Genomic DNA, 15,317 nt, shown 5'->3' on the forward strand with positions numbered 1-15,317 from the left:
GAGATTACAATTTCTGTAAAACTGAGTCCGAAGTTTGAATCCTGAAGGAGATATTATTTTCTTTCACTATTACAATAACTGATCCCATTGTCGTCGTAATCAAAAATAGTTTAAAGTCCATTTTATGCTCAAATAGATTAATTGGAACTGGATTTAAAATTTAAATTTGACTCCGACCCATTGTGCAATGTGTCTCCATCGGGACTTGAACCTGGCACTCTTTGGTTACAAGGCAACGTGGTAAACCACACCGAGGAGGTCCACCGTGGTAAACGTGACGTTATAATAAATATGCAATATAAAGCAAAAACATGAATTTATTCTTAAGAATGTTAAAAAACAACAACAACAAGAAACAGAACATTTGAGTCGCCAATAATATTCTGCATATTACATATCATAATTGTGATGGCGATTTGTGAGTTTTCCTTCATTAATTGCCATTCATGATCGTCAACATTGCGATTAACTAAAAGTAACAGAAAATCGGCACAACATTTAAAAAAATATAATACATGTAGAATAAAAAAAATAGGTGTGAAACTGAAAAAGAAAGGTAATAACAAGTTGATATTTACTACCTATTTTTTGTGCTTTTTGAAGTTGTCAAATTTTGTCATTTTTGGCGCCAATTTACCTGTCTATTTAGCATGCTTTGTGGCTATTATAAACCCGCTCCCTACTGATAACACGAACTCAAGACAGAAATAAACAAAGTGTGAAAACACCTACTTCACTGTCTTTGTGCATGATACTTGCACAAACCATCAACGTCGTTTTGCGAGAATGCAGGGTGCAAGTTAAGAGGTGCACAATTTTCGAAATTGCCGCAAAAAAAGTGGCACGCATCTATTTTTCCTACTACATCTCGAGGCACTGGTGTACACATGGGGGAACTGATGCGGCTATAACTCTCCCGAAATTTCTGTCTTTGAACCACTTTCAAAAGGAAGCTTAAAAGTTGTTAATTATGAAATATGTTATACTGTCTCTCCCCCTCCCCTCTGAAAAAAAAACCTGCACACGTTAGTGTCTAGAGGAGAGTTACAAATCACTCGCATAATTTAAAGTGATGTTTGCGCTGGAATACTACTAAATGTGCTAGAATTTAAATTTCGCAATAATTTCAATGTTAAAAGCGTCATTATTATTATTATTAATGTTTTTATAACGTCCTGTTATTGTTATAATTACGTCCCTGCCTAAATTCACAGCCAGAAATAAGATTGATTGATTGAGTTGTTTTAAGACCACTTTGTGCACAGTAAGGTTAATCGGGACTGGACCTACAGTTTCAAGTGGAATCCGAACCACTATGTGCCTCCACCGTGTATCGAACCCGGGACCCCTTAATTACAAGGGAACGACGGTACCACTGCGCCATCGGGAAGGCCCAGAAATTAGAATAAAACGCGAGCTTCTTTCTTCAGGAAAGCAACACCTTGACAGGCGGCCCTAAGACCAGCACAAAGCTTGAATGGAGACAATACAACAAGCTTGTTCAACAAATGTTGGCGAGATGGTTGCGGACAACCAAAGGCGGCACTGCATCCCAAATACTCTCTGAACTGCCCGTCATAAAATGTTCCTGCGAGACCTATTTCTAATCTGCGGTCGTCACTGTATGACTAGACCCCTTTGTGTCGAACCTGACAAATTGCAGGGAGCGGTCTTTCTTGCTTTAAGGGATTAAGGGAAGGAAATGGCATTCAAATGGCAGGGAAGACTTATCCCTGGGTTGAGTTATTGTACCCCTGCTGTTTCAGTGCACCGTTTCTGTAAGGCAATACGCAAATACGGTTAAATTTTCCCTTCCCCAGTAAACCTTTGTTTTCGATTCATTCTGCTAGATTGTGCTTCTATCCAGGGTGCCAAGTACCAGAACAGTCCAATGACCTCGCTGCCTTCGAGCAAGCAATAACTTTAGTGAGGGGGTAGGAGGGCTTGGGGAGGGAGGAGGGGCAGATGCAAGAGGACGAAGAAAATGTAGCAGTTTACTTACATGATGACTCGTGAAAGTATTTGTTATTGCCTGTTTGAAAGAATGAAAGGTATGAAATTAGTAATATTTTTCTTGTTCGCTTCGCTTTCAATATAAGCGTTTCTCATAAGTAACAAGTTATAATTGTTACCCCAAAAAACTGTGTATATGTGTGCGTGTATGTAATATGATTTGTTAATGATGACGTACTGGATACCAAATAATGAAAAAAGTAAAGTAATGTGCTCCCCTGTGCTTTTCGCTATGCCATGAAAGCGTATAGGGGTGTGTAGTTAGGGTTCCACACTTTCTTGATCACGGCCGAAGTGGAGGTGATGTGATCAATCAGCACCACGTCCCTGGCCTCGTTTACCTGCCAGAGTTTCCTCCATGTACCCACTTTATACGTACGACGCTGGGTGGGCACCGGAGCCGCTCGAACAGGTGAAAAAAAATCCCGGTATCCTCCAGAATGAATAGGAAAGATCCTACACAGAGGGCCCGTTCCGAAAGTCGCACGAGTTTAACGCGTTAAACGAGTTATGGTAACTGGCCGTTCCATAAGTGCTTCCGTGCGTTTCGTGAGTTTCATTATGCTGTCCCAAAAGTCGCATTCCGTGCGTTTCGTGCAAGAACGAGATTCACCAAACGCACGGGCCAGGATGCTGGTTTGTTCCGTGAAAATCGTCTGCTCCTCGCAGACAAAGCGCGTGCTGATGGATTCAAACTGCACTAGTTCGGAAAATGTATTATAATTTTAACAGATAGCGATATGAAGCAACATGCACAAGATAAGTATGCCTTGACCGTTCTTAGAATGTGATTAAAATGAGTAACAGTGTCCACAGTAGAGTTTATTTTTGCCAAAAGGACATTCCTTCCGTTGACGCCATGCGGAAACTTTCTCTAAACAAATCGCTGCGCCTGCGCTTTCGCCTAGCGTGTCCCATAAGTCTGTAAAATAACTGGTTTCACCAGATTCACGAGCCCAGTTATTTTCGTAGAATGCGTTCGTTTCGTTAAGACTTTCGGAACGCACCCAGAATAATTTATCAGTTTAGCACTTCCACAGGGGATATAGTTTCGATAAAAAAGAAGAGGTTGTCATTGAGACAAGCAGAAAGTAAAATACATTAAGGAAAACTGTAAAGTAATAGTTTAATAGTAATTACATAAATTGATTTGCTTCCTGAAAATTGTTGAACTCTAATTTTTATTTGACCTCCAGTATTCACATATACGTATATTATATACACTTCTTAGTAGTTTAATATACCAATGCACTATATATGTAGCAATATTATAATGTAATATAATATTATATATATATATATATATATATATATATATATATATATATATATATATATCTGTGTGTGTGTGTGTGTGTGTGTGTGTGTGTGTACATTACACACACAGAGTTATTTACCTTTACTGTCTGGAAATATTTACATAGGAACAAATTTCAGATTTGGCCCCCCCGAACTGATCAACCTAGCTACGTCCCTGTGGCTACATAAGGGGGTGGGGAAGGGAGGGGATTATGGTGCAGACTGGGCAATCGAAATTTTTTAGGGTGATTTTTCTTTAAAAGAACATACATTTCAACATTTGTACATTTCTCTAAAATATATGTAAAAAAGCTTACACCTTAGGTGCACCATATTTAGTTGATCAGATGAAAAAAAGAAGTATTTAGGGTCAGGGATACCTACATGCAAGTTTATCAACTCACTTTCGCAGCTTTTTGTTGGGGAGGGGGGTTTCTGTGACGGAAATTTGACTGAGTGAACAGTACAGCATTAGACACAAGTTGAATACGTTATCAGTTAGCTAACCATTGCTACTACATAAATAGAAGTAGACTGCCAAGGGAATTGAAACGGGTCATATTTTTATCAGAAGGGGGCAATGTCCATCTTTTACATATTAGACCTTAATTTGACACGTAAATTCTGGTGAGCGAATGAGAATTAAACGTTGGCAGGACAGTATTCAACCCTTGAATATCAGTGTTAAGTCTTAAATTATGACGGAACTTTTACCTTGGGGGGGATTTACCATTAATTTGGGGGGGATATCCAACTCTTGTGTATTACTATTACGTCTTACACTGTTGCAAAAATTCTGGTATGGTGACTGAGAATTATTATTATTATCGTAATTTGGGGGAGGGGCAATATCCACTCTTCAATATCAACAGTAAGTCTAATATTGGCATGGAAATTTTGGAAGGAGGATTGAATATTTAATTTGAGGAGGGAGATATAAAGCTCTTGATAAAGTTAATATTGTCAATGGATTTTTGTAGTTTGGGATAAAATATATAAATAAATAACATATTTTGGAGATAATATTTATCGATATGGTATGCACACGTTTGTGGCGCCGAACGCGCGAAAAGAGAAAGTATCGCGGGATCCTATGAAAGTATTGGCACCCCATTAAATTAATATTCTTGCAAACTTGCAAAGAAAAGGATGTAAAAATTTTCTCTCTCGCTTCGCTCGCAATGATGCGTTACAAAAAAAGCGTGTTTGGCGTTTTGATGAGATGATTGTCAAGAATTATACCATAACTACATTACAAAGACATAAACAATATTCTCGATATTGACTAATAATATCATTTCTTAAACTTGTGTTGGTATGCTGCTTAATTTAAAGCAGTTGCATTATTTTGATGATGTAGTTTTATTAGTTCTATTGCATTATTAATTCCCTGTATGCTATAATAGGTGTGCTAAGTATACCTCATATAGTAACACCTTGCACATTACTTGATAAAACAGAAAAATAACATGACAATTTCACTTTAGCAAGAGGAATTTGCGCTTAAGATAAAATCCATGTAAATATTGCTATGGATTACTAAAATAATTATATTTATCCCAAGCAGAGGGTGCAAGTTCTTTGAAGAAGACCTTATTAAAGTCTCGTCCCGGACTTAGGAATTTCTAGCTCAGGTTCTGTAAATGCCTCGTGAAACAATAATTGAATCGGTCACATGAGAAAGCCAGTTTTAGTTAACAGACAACTGCAGCACTTTATTTGGTTTGCCCAGGTTGAATTTTCTATCTTAACTTGTGTAACAATTCGTGTTATATACTCAAATTGTGGATTTTTTAAATCTTAAGCCTGGTTTACATTGGTCGAGTAGACGGGAGAGTAGCTGGAGCGAGTAGGGTAAAGCGTGCTACTCTCCCCAGTACTCGCTCCAGTAGTCAGGACAGTCGAGTGGCTGTCCACGGAGGACAGCGACTCGACCGAGTTGCTTCCTCCCCCATCGATTCTTCACTCGCGCGTAAATTTGACAGACCACTCGATCAATGTAAACGCTTTCTAGGGAGAGTATAGCGTCTGTGTTGTGAGTTTGCTTGTGTGTGTGTGTGTGTGTGTGTGCAGTGGCGCAGGAACGTTTTTCATTTGGGGGGTACAAAATTCAGCCTCCCATATAATATATATATATATATATATATATATATATATATATATATATATATATAGACACACCCTGCACTTATGTAGAAATACATTTCATCTTAATGCAGGTTGAGATTAAAGGGGGTGAGGAGGATCTTGAGCCACCCCCAACCACTAATAATCATCTTCCACCCACTGGATCCGTATATAACACTTATAGAGTTCCAGTTCAGTTCATTCTGATTTTAAAGTCCCATAACTACGCATAAAAATATCTTTAAACAATTTATGGCAAATGTGTACCACATCCAATGCCTTTTAGAAGCCATGTATTTGATATTTTCTCAGACATCTATAGGGCGTTGTATTAAAAAAAGAAAGAAAACAGTTGAGATGGTTCCCGATCAACTCGTAACAAGTCTAACTTTGAAATATTTGAGAAACATTTAACAAAACATTTATTTGATATATATTTAGCTGTACCTAATGACACTCTTCAAGTACTAAAGTACTATCATTACATATACAAAACCTAAATCCTTTAGATCTCAGAGGAAGCAAGGAAAGCCATACGTTCAAAAGTTTTTTTTGTTGTTTTTTTTCTCAATCTTTGGTGGACAATATGAAGAGCTGGCCAAGGTTTCTTTTCGTATGGAATAGTATTAAATGCAGATGCATGCGTGTGTTTTAGGGTGACATGTTAATTTCTTGTTTATGTGAAAAGGTAAACTTAAATGTAAGCAAAATCATGCGCGTCACAGTTAAAGATTTTTGAATCTACAAAGAAAATCCAAAACACATTCCCGCCTCGCCGGCCTCCGTGGAGGAAGGGTTAGCATAGCGAGCTATGACGCCAGAGATCCCAGGTTTGAATCCCGGGCTGGGCATGTGTGTTATTTGTGAGTGTCCATCAATTCCATCATCCCTCATCCTCATCTTCGCGATTAGCTAAAAGTGGCAAAAATGCGAAGTAAAATAAACCGACTAAATCAATCAAACATTCCTATCTCACTCCAAAGACCTTGTGAATCCAATCCAAAATCTTCCAATAGAACCTGCAGTGAGTCTCATTTATCTCGTGCATTCATCTGACTAATGGAATTTTCTTACAGTTTGACTTTAGTGTTGAACTTAAAATGGCGTTGTGTTTGTGTTGCATTCGATATCAAATTCAGCCGGACCCTGTGGCCGAGTGGTTAGCATATCGCGCTGCGACGCCAAGGGTCCCGGGTTCGAATCCACATCGGGCCTGGTTGTTTGTGAATATCCGTTCATCAATTTTCATCATTTCATCACTCATCCCCATCTTCGCAAATTACCCAAGAGGCACAAAACGCGAAGTAAAATCAACTAAATCAATCAATCAATATCAAAATCAGATTTTAAGCAATTAATGTCCAATTATAAGTATATACCTAATACATAGGTAAAATAAGTCCCCTCTCTGATAAAATCGCAGATTGCACCCTGTTTAAATGTCTAGGAAAAATTTAATTTCACCCAGGAATGATATCGAAATGCGATGAGTCGAAATTGTCACAGCCTCATCTCGTCTCCTGTGTGGTGAGGTCCTTCTCGTTCTTGTTTGTGCTTATTTTTGTTTCGGTTTCCACTATGAAGTTATTAAAACATATTCTAGATTCACTTAATGCTCAGTTAGGCTAGTCTGGACTCTATTTTATAAAAAAATCTCTCAATAGGTATATAAGTTTAAGTATAGCTTTCCGAACCCCCTCTTACAAAGTTATGAAAAATATAGGTGAGGTACAAGAGTGTATTGTACCCCCAAGTTGGTCAGTCGTGTTTCATCTCGTTTGTGTAAGTATTTCGTTTCGGAAATTCCATTTTAAATATTCAAAAGAAAATGGGGTCAGTCATACACTCTTCTGATGAAGATTTGTATCTTATCTTCGAATCGACGCGACGACTTTTTTAGAAACGTGTACCCCCGCTACGCAAAGGAGCATTCGTATGCAGCGTGATTTTCTGAGAGCAAATCTGATTCCATCGTTCCACACACATTTTAAACAATTTTCATCTCCTTAAAGAGGTTTCCAAGAACATACGTCAATGAACTAACTAGTAGCAAGCACAATGTAGTAGAATAAGTTTACAATGGTTTGAATTTCTGTGGTAAGGGAGATAATGCTTATAAGTTATAAAAAATATTCACTTTTTTATTGGGTGAATTTAAAATAGGTTATTTTAACAGTAACACCTTGCGTCTGCTGCCAAATTACCAAGGGGGGGGGGGTACAGGGGGTACAACTCGATTTACGGATTTAGGGTGGTACAGTAACCCCCTTCAAATATTTGGTGAGGTACAATGTACCCCTGTACCTCCTCCCCCCGTTCCTGCGCCACTGTGTGTGTGTGTGTGTGTATAATATATTTATTTAATCATTCGTGAATAGGAGGTGGTCCAAGTCCGACAACATGAAGTTTGTAGAACTCTACCATATAATTTATGTCGATTGTAGGAACAAACAAAGAAACTACGGGCGTATGAGGCCATAAGTGTAGCATAGGACTTTATTTATTTGGCGTGGGAGAAAAAAAATTGAAAATATTTTAACTAACCCCGGGTCGCCCTTTTCAAGGGTCACAAGACGTCGTTGTCAATATTTGTCTCATTTCAGTGCTTCTATATTTTTAAAACCAGTTCAAGTATAGAATCAACGAAATTTTCGAATAATATATCTTTATTTTTACTGGATTACTAGATGTACTGCACAGAATGGTATTATGCAAGTTTCTATCCGGACGGTGATTCTATAAATTCCGTAATTTTGAAGAAAAAAAAAGTCCTATAGTTGGCAACCTTTTTAAAATTTTACTTGTAAACTGCGGCATCTTTCTTCTCTCTTGTCCAGTGATGTTTCCCAGGGACGCTTGTTCGTTGGCAGGAAATGAGTAGGAGAGCGGGGAAGCGGAAAGGGGGAGGGGGATGATTCACTGTGGTTGCAACGCTTTGGTATTTATGCACCTAGGAAAACAACGTTCCTTTGATAACGCGTCGAATTCCATTACGGCTATTTCCGGTTTCATAGACCGGAGCCAATACTTATTCTCAAGTAGCTCCCAACACAATCAACACAGACACTTGGGGTTCCCATTAGGAATCGAACCTATTAGCGATGATAGCAAAAGCTGACTACGAAGCCAGAGATCTCGGGTTCGAATCCCGGCCTGGACATGTGTGTCCCTTCATCAATTTTATCGTATCATCACTCATCCTCATTTTTGCAATTAACTAAATGTGGCAGAAAAGCGAAGTAAAATAAACCAAATCAACGTTTTGATTTGATTTTTTTGCCACATTTGGTTAATCGCGGCGACGAGGATGAACAATGATATGATGAAATTGATGAAGGGATACTCACAAAGAACACCCATACACAGGCCGGGGATCGAACCTGGAACCCCTTGTCGTATCGCGCTGTGATAACCACTCTGCCACGCGGTCGACAACAAAGACGAGAAGAGAGCTCTTCGGATACGTGGGTATCGGCAAAGAAAACTGTATTTTTTTGCAGTGCTATTTTTCAATTGGATTTTTGAAACTCCATATTTGCATGTGATTAATGATTGTTGGAAGAGTTTTGCTTTATTTCTCTAATTCCTCCATTTAACGGTCGTACTCGTTACCGAAGGATCCGGGCTTGAGCCCTGGCCTGTGCATGAATGTTTCTTTGAAACCACCCTCCACCCGTTTAATTTAATCAACGTTCATTAGGTAAAAGTGATGGAAAAGCAAAGCGCATCTGCAGAGCACTAGTGTTGCCCACGGGACGAGACGGGACAGGCTTTTAAAAATTCGAGACGAGACGAGATTGACCATGTGTCATAAGACAAGCGAATATTTTCGAGACGGGACAGCTATTCTACGAGACTCCACGAGACGAGACAGGCCAAAATCTCGTCTCGTGGGCAACACTACAGAGCACTGTGAAATCAGGAGTCCAGAGTTCTCATTTCGTGTAGAGTATAAATGTTTGCGATTATCCCTCATGACCTCCATGACTTCATTAGATACTTTTTGTCATGATTAAATTAATACAGCTAGAAAAAGTGATGTGAGGTGGCAAAAATTCAATATAGTAAAGGGGAATAAACTGGATACGTTTTTCACTCTTAATTATTTCATTATTCACTGCACGAACAAGAACCCGCGTTCGTCACGGGTTCGAATCCCAGCCTTAAAGGTTATCGCCCACAGAGACGCCGGAAACGGGTCTGTAACATTCTGTTGCCGCGTTTCTCTGCGTCTCAGTGGGCGTCAAGGTTTTCTGCTGAACTTATTTGCTTTTTTTGCCATTTCACATCACTTTTATAGTTTTCGAACTTCAATTGCAACACTAAAAATGGCTAACCAACTCATGGAAGTGACAAGGGACAACAATAAACAAATAGTTATGTTTTACTCAATACCTTTCTTGCACGTGTTTATTGTTTTCAAAGAGCGCTTTCTTAAAATGCCTTGAGTCTCCCTCTCTCTCCCTCTCTCTTTCTTTCTCTCCGTATGTGTGCGTGCGCGCGCTTACGTAGTCTCAACCAGCAAGTTGTTAACGGAGATCAGGCTGCTGAAAAGGTATTCTGAATGTCAATATTCGTAGGGAATGCAGCCAAATAATCATAATGACTTAGTTTTTTGAAGAAAATTAAGTCCAAAAGGAGGGTTATGACCCCCATAACACCACTTTTTATTTTTTTTTATTTGTTTATTTTGCATATCAGTTCTATCTATTTAATTGCGACGGTAAGGACTGAGCTATTATAATGTTATATGCACACAGTGTTTATTTTTTGAAGTGTAACTTCGTAGAGGATTCTGGCAGACGGGATACAGATAGCTAAAAAAAAAATATCAGGATTTCGTGCTAAATTGTCGTGGCCATTGAAATAGCTAAATTCTTGCGTCCAGTGCTCGAAGTGGAAAATCCTAGCTTGTGTGAAACAGGTGGAGAGGATGCTCATACAAATTATCCTAGCTGCGGGATGCTTTATGAAAATGTTCTTAACTGGGGAATAGCATCCCCCGTGTTCCCCCTTTGACCATTGCTTTCGTTCTGTATTGAAACAACACTGCAAAGTATGCATCTGTGTGGGGGAGAGGGGGATGCGGAATGCTTTAAAGATTACCCATAATAATCAGTCGCTACCCCCAAGTTTCGCCTTCCCGCACGCCACTGTTATTAATATAGTAAACTATTTGCTATTGTCGCATCGTGTACACAATCAGAATCAGGGGTGCCCAGAGGGGGGATTATGGCGCAGGTTGCGCAATGGAGATTTTTTGGGGGGATTTTTTTCCTTTAAATAATATAAAATAACATTTATATCTTTTTCCAAAATATATGTAAATATTTTACACCTTAAATGCACCAAATTTAATCCATTAGATGAAGAATAGGAAGTGTTTAAGGGTATTATCGAAGGTAGTGGTGGTAGAGGGGGGGGGGGAGATAACCAACTTTTACATATTTTGACATATGGGTTCTGGAGGTGATTGTGAATTAGATTTTGAGTAGGACAGCATCCAACTCTAGGTCTCAGATTATGGCGGGTATTTTAGTTAGAGGGGGATTGAGCATTAAATTGAGGGGCTATCCAATTCTTGTGTATTGCTATTTTCTTAGACTGTTGCGGAAATTCTGGTGTGGAGACTGAGAATTAATTTTTTTGGAGGAGGCAATATCCACTCTTCAATATCAACAGTAAGTCTAAAATTGATTGAGTATTAAATTTAAAGGGGGAGAGAGAAAGCTCTTGATAAAGTGTTAAACCTTAGATTGTCAAGGGATTTCTGCAGTGGAGAGAGAGTTCGAACATTACATTTTGGAGACTGTATTTAGCGATATGGTATCCACACGTTTTCGACCCCGAAAGTGCCAAAGCAGAAGCTGGAAAAGATTAAGAAAGTATTGACATCCTATTAAATTAATATTATTGAAAGCATGCAAAGAAATGGATGTAAAAATTTCCTTGCTCGCTTCGCTCGCAATTCTATATTACTAGGATGCGTGTTTGGCGCTTTAATGAGGTGAATGTGAAACTTTTATACTATAGCTGCATTACAAGACAAGCGATATTCTCGATTATGATGAACGATTTCAGGGGTGGTTTTGAGTGATGGGCCCCCTGTTTAGGAAGGAGGAGTAGATCAAGTATAGTGTTCATTCAGTAAAGCTAAGAAAAAGTTACTTTTGGTAGACACGCTGTCGTAATTAAATACTTTGTGGAGATTACGATGTGGTTTGAGGGCGAGAATCATATGATTTGGGGGGTACGCATGACATGATTTTGGGGGGATGCGCCATTGGCCTTAGGGGGGATGGGCACCCCTGACCAGAATAGCCTATCCATGTTTCTTTTGGTTAATTCACAACACACTCATATGTTCGTAAACATTCTATGTTCTGCCTACAACTCATTCCGAAAAGCTCTGAAACTAACAGAATAGTGATATGCACAAATTATTGTTCACGGGAGAGTAAATGAATTAAATTTAAAGATTAAACTTTAGAATCATAGGTCATTACAACAAGAGAAAATACACCTATTCATTTTCCAACACTTCTTGAGTACACTGTTTGCATTATAATGCATCATAATAGCATTTCGACTTTGCCGGCACTTGGGACTTGGTTTTGTCCTGTTGGTTGCAGATCTCCGAAGAAAGTTTCATTGCGTTATCACCTCCAAGTTCTATCCAAAAATCACTACTTCATTTAATTTGTTTGTCTAGCAACTCACTGTAAATATTGTGTAAATAATTTAGTAGCTGTCAACACTGTCGTTGTAATTTGAGATGGAAGAGGCAGAGGCAGGAGACGCCCAGCTCTTCTGCGAATTCCAACGCTCCAGATTCTGGGAACAGTAACCTTGTTTTAACACCTGGCGTGTTTTCAAATCGTGAAATAAGGCCTCCCCGATGTCGTAGTGTAGCGTCGTCGCCTTGTAATCAAGGGTTCCCTGGTTCGATACCCGGTGAAGGCACATAGTCGTTCGCTATTCGGATCCCACTTTAAACTGTAGGTCCAGTCCCGATTAGCTTTACTGTGCATTAAATGGACTTAAACCCAACTCAATCAATCAAATCGTGAACCTTAAAGCAATTGCATTAAAGTTTGTCTACATGGAATTTAGAACGGTTATAATATTTATTTGAAACATTCTGTTTGTATTTTTAAAGAAAGCAATAATTCATTTTCGTGACCGCGTAAACACTTGTAAGCTAAGCAGACCATAAAATTAATTTCACAATTACCTCACCGATGGTGCAGTGGTAGCGTCGTCGCCTTGTAATCGAGGGGTCCTAGGCTCGATACCCGGTGGAGGAACATAGTGATTCGGATCCCACTTTGAACTGTAGGTCCAGTCCCGATTAGCTTTACTGTGCGTAAAGTGGACTTAAAACATCAACTCAACACTTTCACAATTTTTTTTTGCGCGCGGGGGGTGTACTATCCTCCATTTGGAGACACATTTTACGGTGTATCTTTCATTAAAATACATTGAAACTAATATAGTTTTAAAGCTTATGAATTGTGCTACAACTTTTATTCCAAACAATTTCCTGTCATTTACTTTGTTCAAAAGTTACAAGGCAAAAACTTTTAAAAATACTAAAAAAAAACTTTTTGAAGATGATTTTTTTAAATTACGGCAAAACCACTGACATTATTGAAGCAATGTAGATAACTGTTTGGTAGGCCAACTAACGAGGATTAAACTAAAAAAGGTTATCTGCCTGTGACCATTCGTTATGGAGATACAAGGCAGAAACCACAGATAAAGATATAGCTAAGCAGAAACTGAGAGTCTGCGAAATGTATGTTTTTTTTTTTGGAGGGGCGCTGAGGAAAGTACCGCGGGGAGAGGCGGGGAATTTTGGAATTTTTCACTGCTAGTACTGTTCTAACAACTGGCCAAAATTCAGCTTTTACGGAATTATTCCAGACATGAAACCTTAATTGACTGAGCTAATTCGCTTTGTGGTTCCACCGCTTATGATCCAAACATTGTAAATATGATGCATGTTCTTTCACTATGTCTTTGACTTTTGTTTAAAAATCCGATTTTTGGACAGAAAGGCTAACAAGGCCTGGACCTACAGTTTGAAGTAGGATCCGAACGACTATATGCCTCCATAGGATATCGAACTCAGGAACCCTTTGATTATAAGCCGATGACGTTACCACTATGCCATCGAGGAGGCCCAACAAACACCAGGTGACCAAGTATTATTTCATAGCTGGTATTACTAATCAATGCTGAGAATTGTTTTGTGTCTTGCAATGCATCTATTATATAATGGCTAACACACTTTCATAATAAGCACTTCATGGACGCCAGGGTCCCCGGGTTCGAATTCCGTCCTGGACATGGGTGTTCTTTGCGAATGTTCATTATCTGTTTCTTCCTATCATCACTCATCCTCATCGTCGCGATTAGTCAAAAGTGGAAGCATAGCGACGCTAAATAACAAAACCCAGATCAAATCAATTAATCACTTCATCAAAACGCCAAACACGCATTTACCGATTGTGACCATTTGCGATTTTCAATCGCCCTTGCACATACTTTTAGTTATCTGTTGGTCCCATGTATATCACGTAATCATGAACAAATCTCATTTCTAAATCCACCCCCGGCCCACCCCATTGCTATGGTCGTGGAAGTTTCTTCGGCTTCTTCTTTTTAATAGTGGGGTTAGTTCTTCTCTACTAATACGATTTGGCAACGTTGTGTTGGCAACGCTGTGTTCGTCATTCCTCGAAATGATCCAAAGTCCGCGACGCAGGACGCATAGCTTCTAGAAATGAATGTATCGCATTTCTAGAGCCTTTGCTCTACGCGGTATGCAAACATGAAAAGAATGTCACATTGTTCTCACCTACAATACAATACCAAATTATATCTACTCTGAACATCCATTGCTCACAAACTGGTCGTAAATTACCTGGTATGCAATGACCGTACACAGTGGCAAAATCAGATCTGTTCCACGATAGGGGTGCGTACGGGGTGAGGCAAGGGGGGCAGTTGCCCCTCCTATAGCCTGACAAGTTAAGTCCCGATATGCGCAGATCGCTGCGGAGCACTTCCTATTACGTCATCCTCCCCACCTTCTTCTACGTACTAGTCTGGTCTTGAGAGTACGAGTGGTGCTAACTCAGCAAAATTAAGCTAAAACAAATATGACAAATTTTTGCTGTGTAGATTGACGATGCCAGCTCATATCAGTTTATCAGTGGTTCATTTGATTTAATCCGGTCTTTGAAAATGCGTGCGGTGCGCGGATCATAAACTGTAGTATTACGCACGCACCTTAAGGTTTATAACGAAGAGAAATTACTGGGCGAATGACTTCATTTTTTGAATGCGACATCGAGCAGTGGCCTGGTTTCTTTTTAAAGCCGAGTGGGGGTGGGGGGTTATTTTGTTTATCGTACAACAATCGCTACGAGAAGGCAATTTGATAACATGCTTGCCTGTGTTCTTTTTTAAAGCATTGAAATGTTCTTGCTCTTTACTCTTGGCTGCATATTTTTGAAATGCAAAAATCAAATCATGCCGGATCCAACGAAATCCACAATCTGCTCTGAAAAGCCCCTTAGAGGACAGGCCAGATAAATTGTTTACAATGTTGCGACATATTTGCGAAATCAGAAGGAGTTACATAAACTTAAGTATAATGTTGTCGAGTCCAGAAGCGCCGCCACGGGAGTATCGTATCTAAATGGATGGTTTCTCAAGTTTTAAAAGAATTGGATTGGATTGATTTGTTGTTTTAAGTCCACTTTGTGCACAGTAAGGCTAATCCGGACTGGACCTACAGTTTAAAGTGGGATCCGAACCATTATGTGCCTCCACCGGGAATCGAACCCGGGATCCCTTGATTACAAAGC

Source organism: Lepisma saccharinum, chromosome 2, assembly GCF_977018435.1.
Source record: "Lepisma saccharinum chromosome 2, izLepSacc3.1, whole genome shotgun sequence".
NCBI lineage: Eukaryota > Metazoa > Arthropoda > Insecta > Zygentoma > Lepismatidae > Lepisma > Lepisma saccharinum.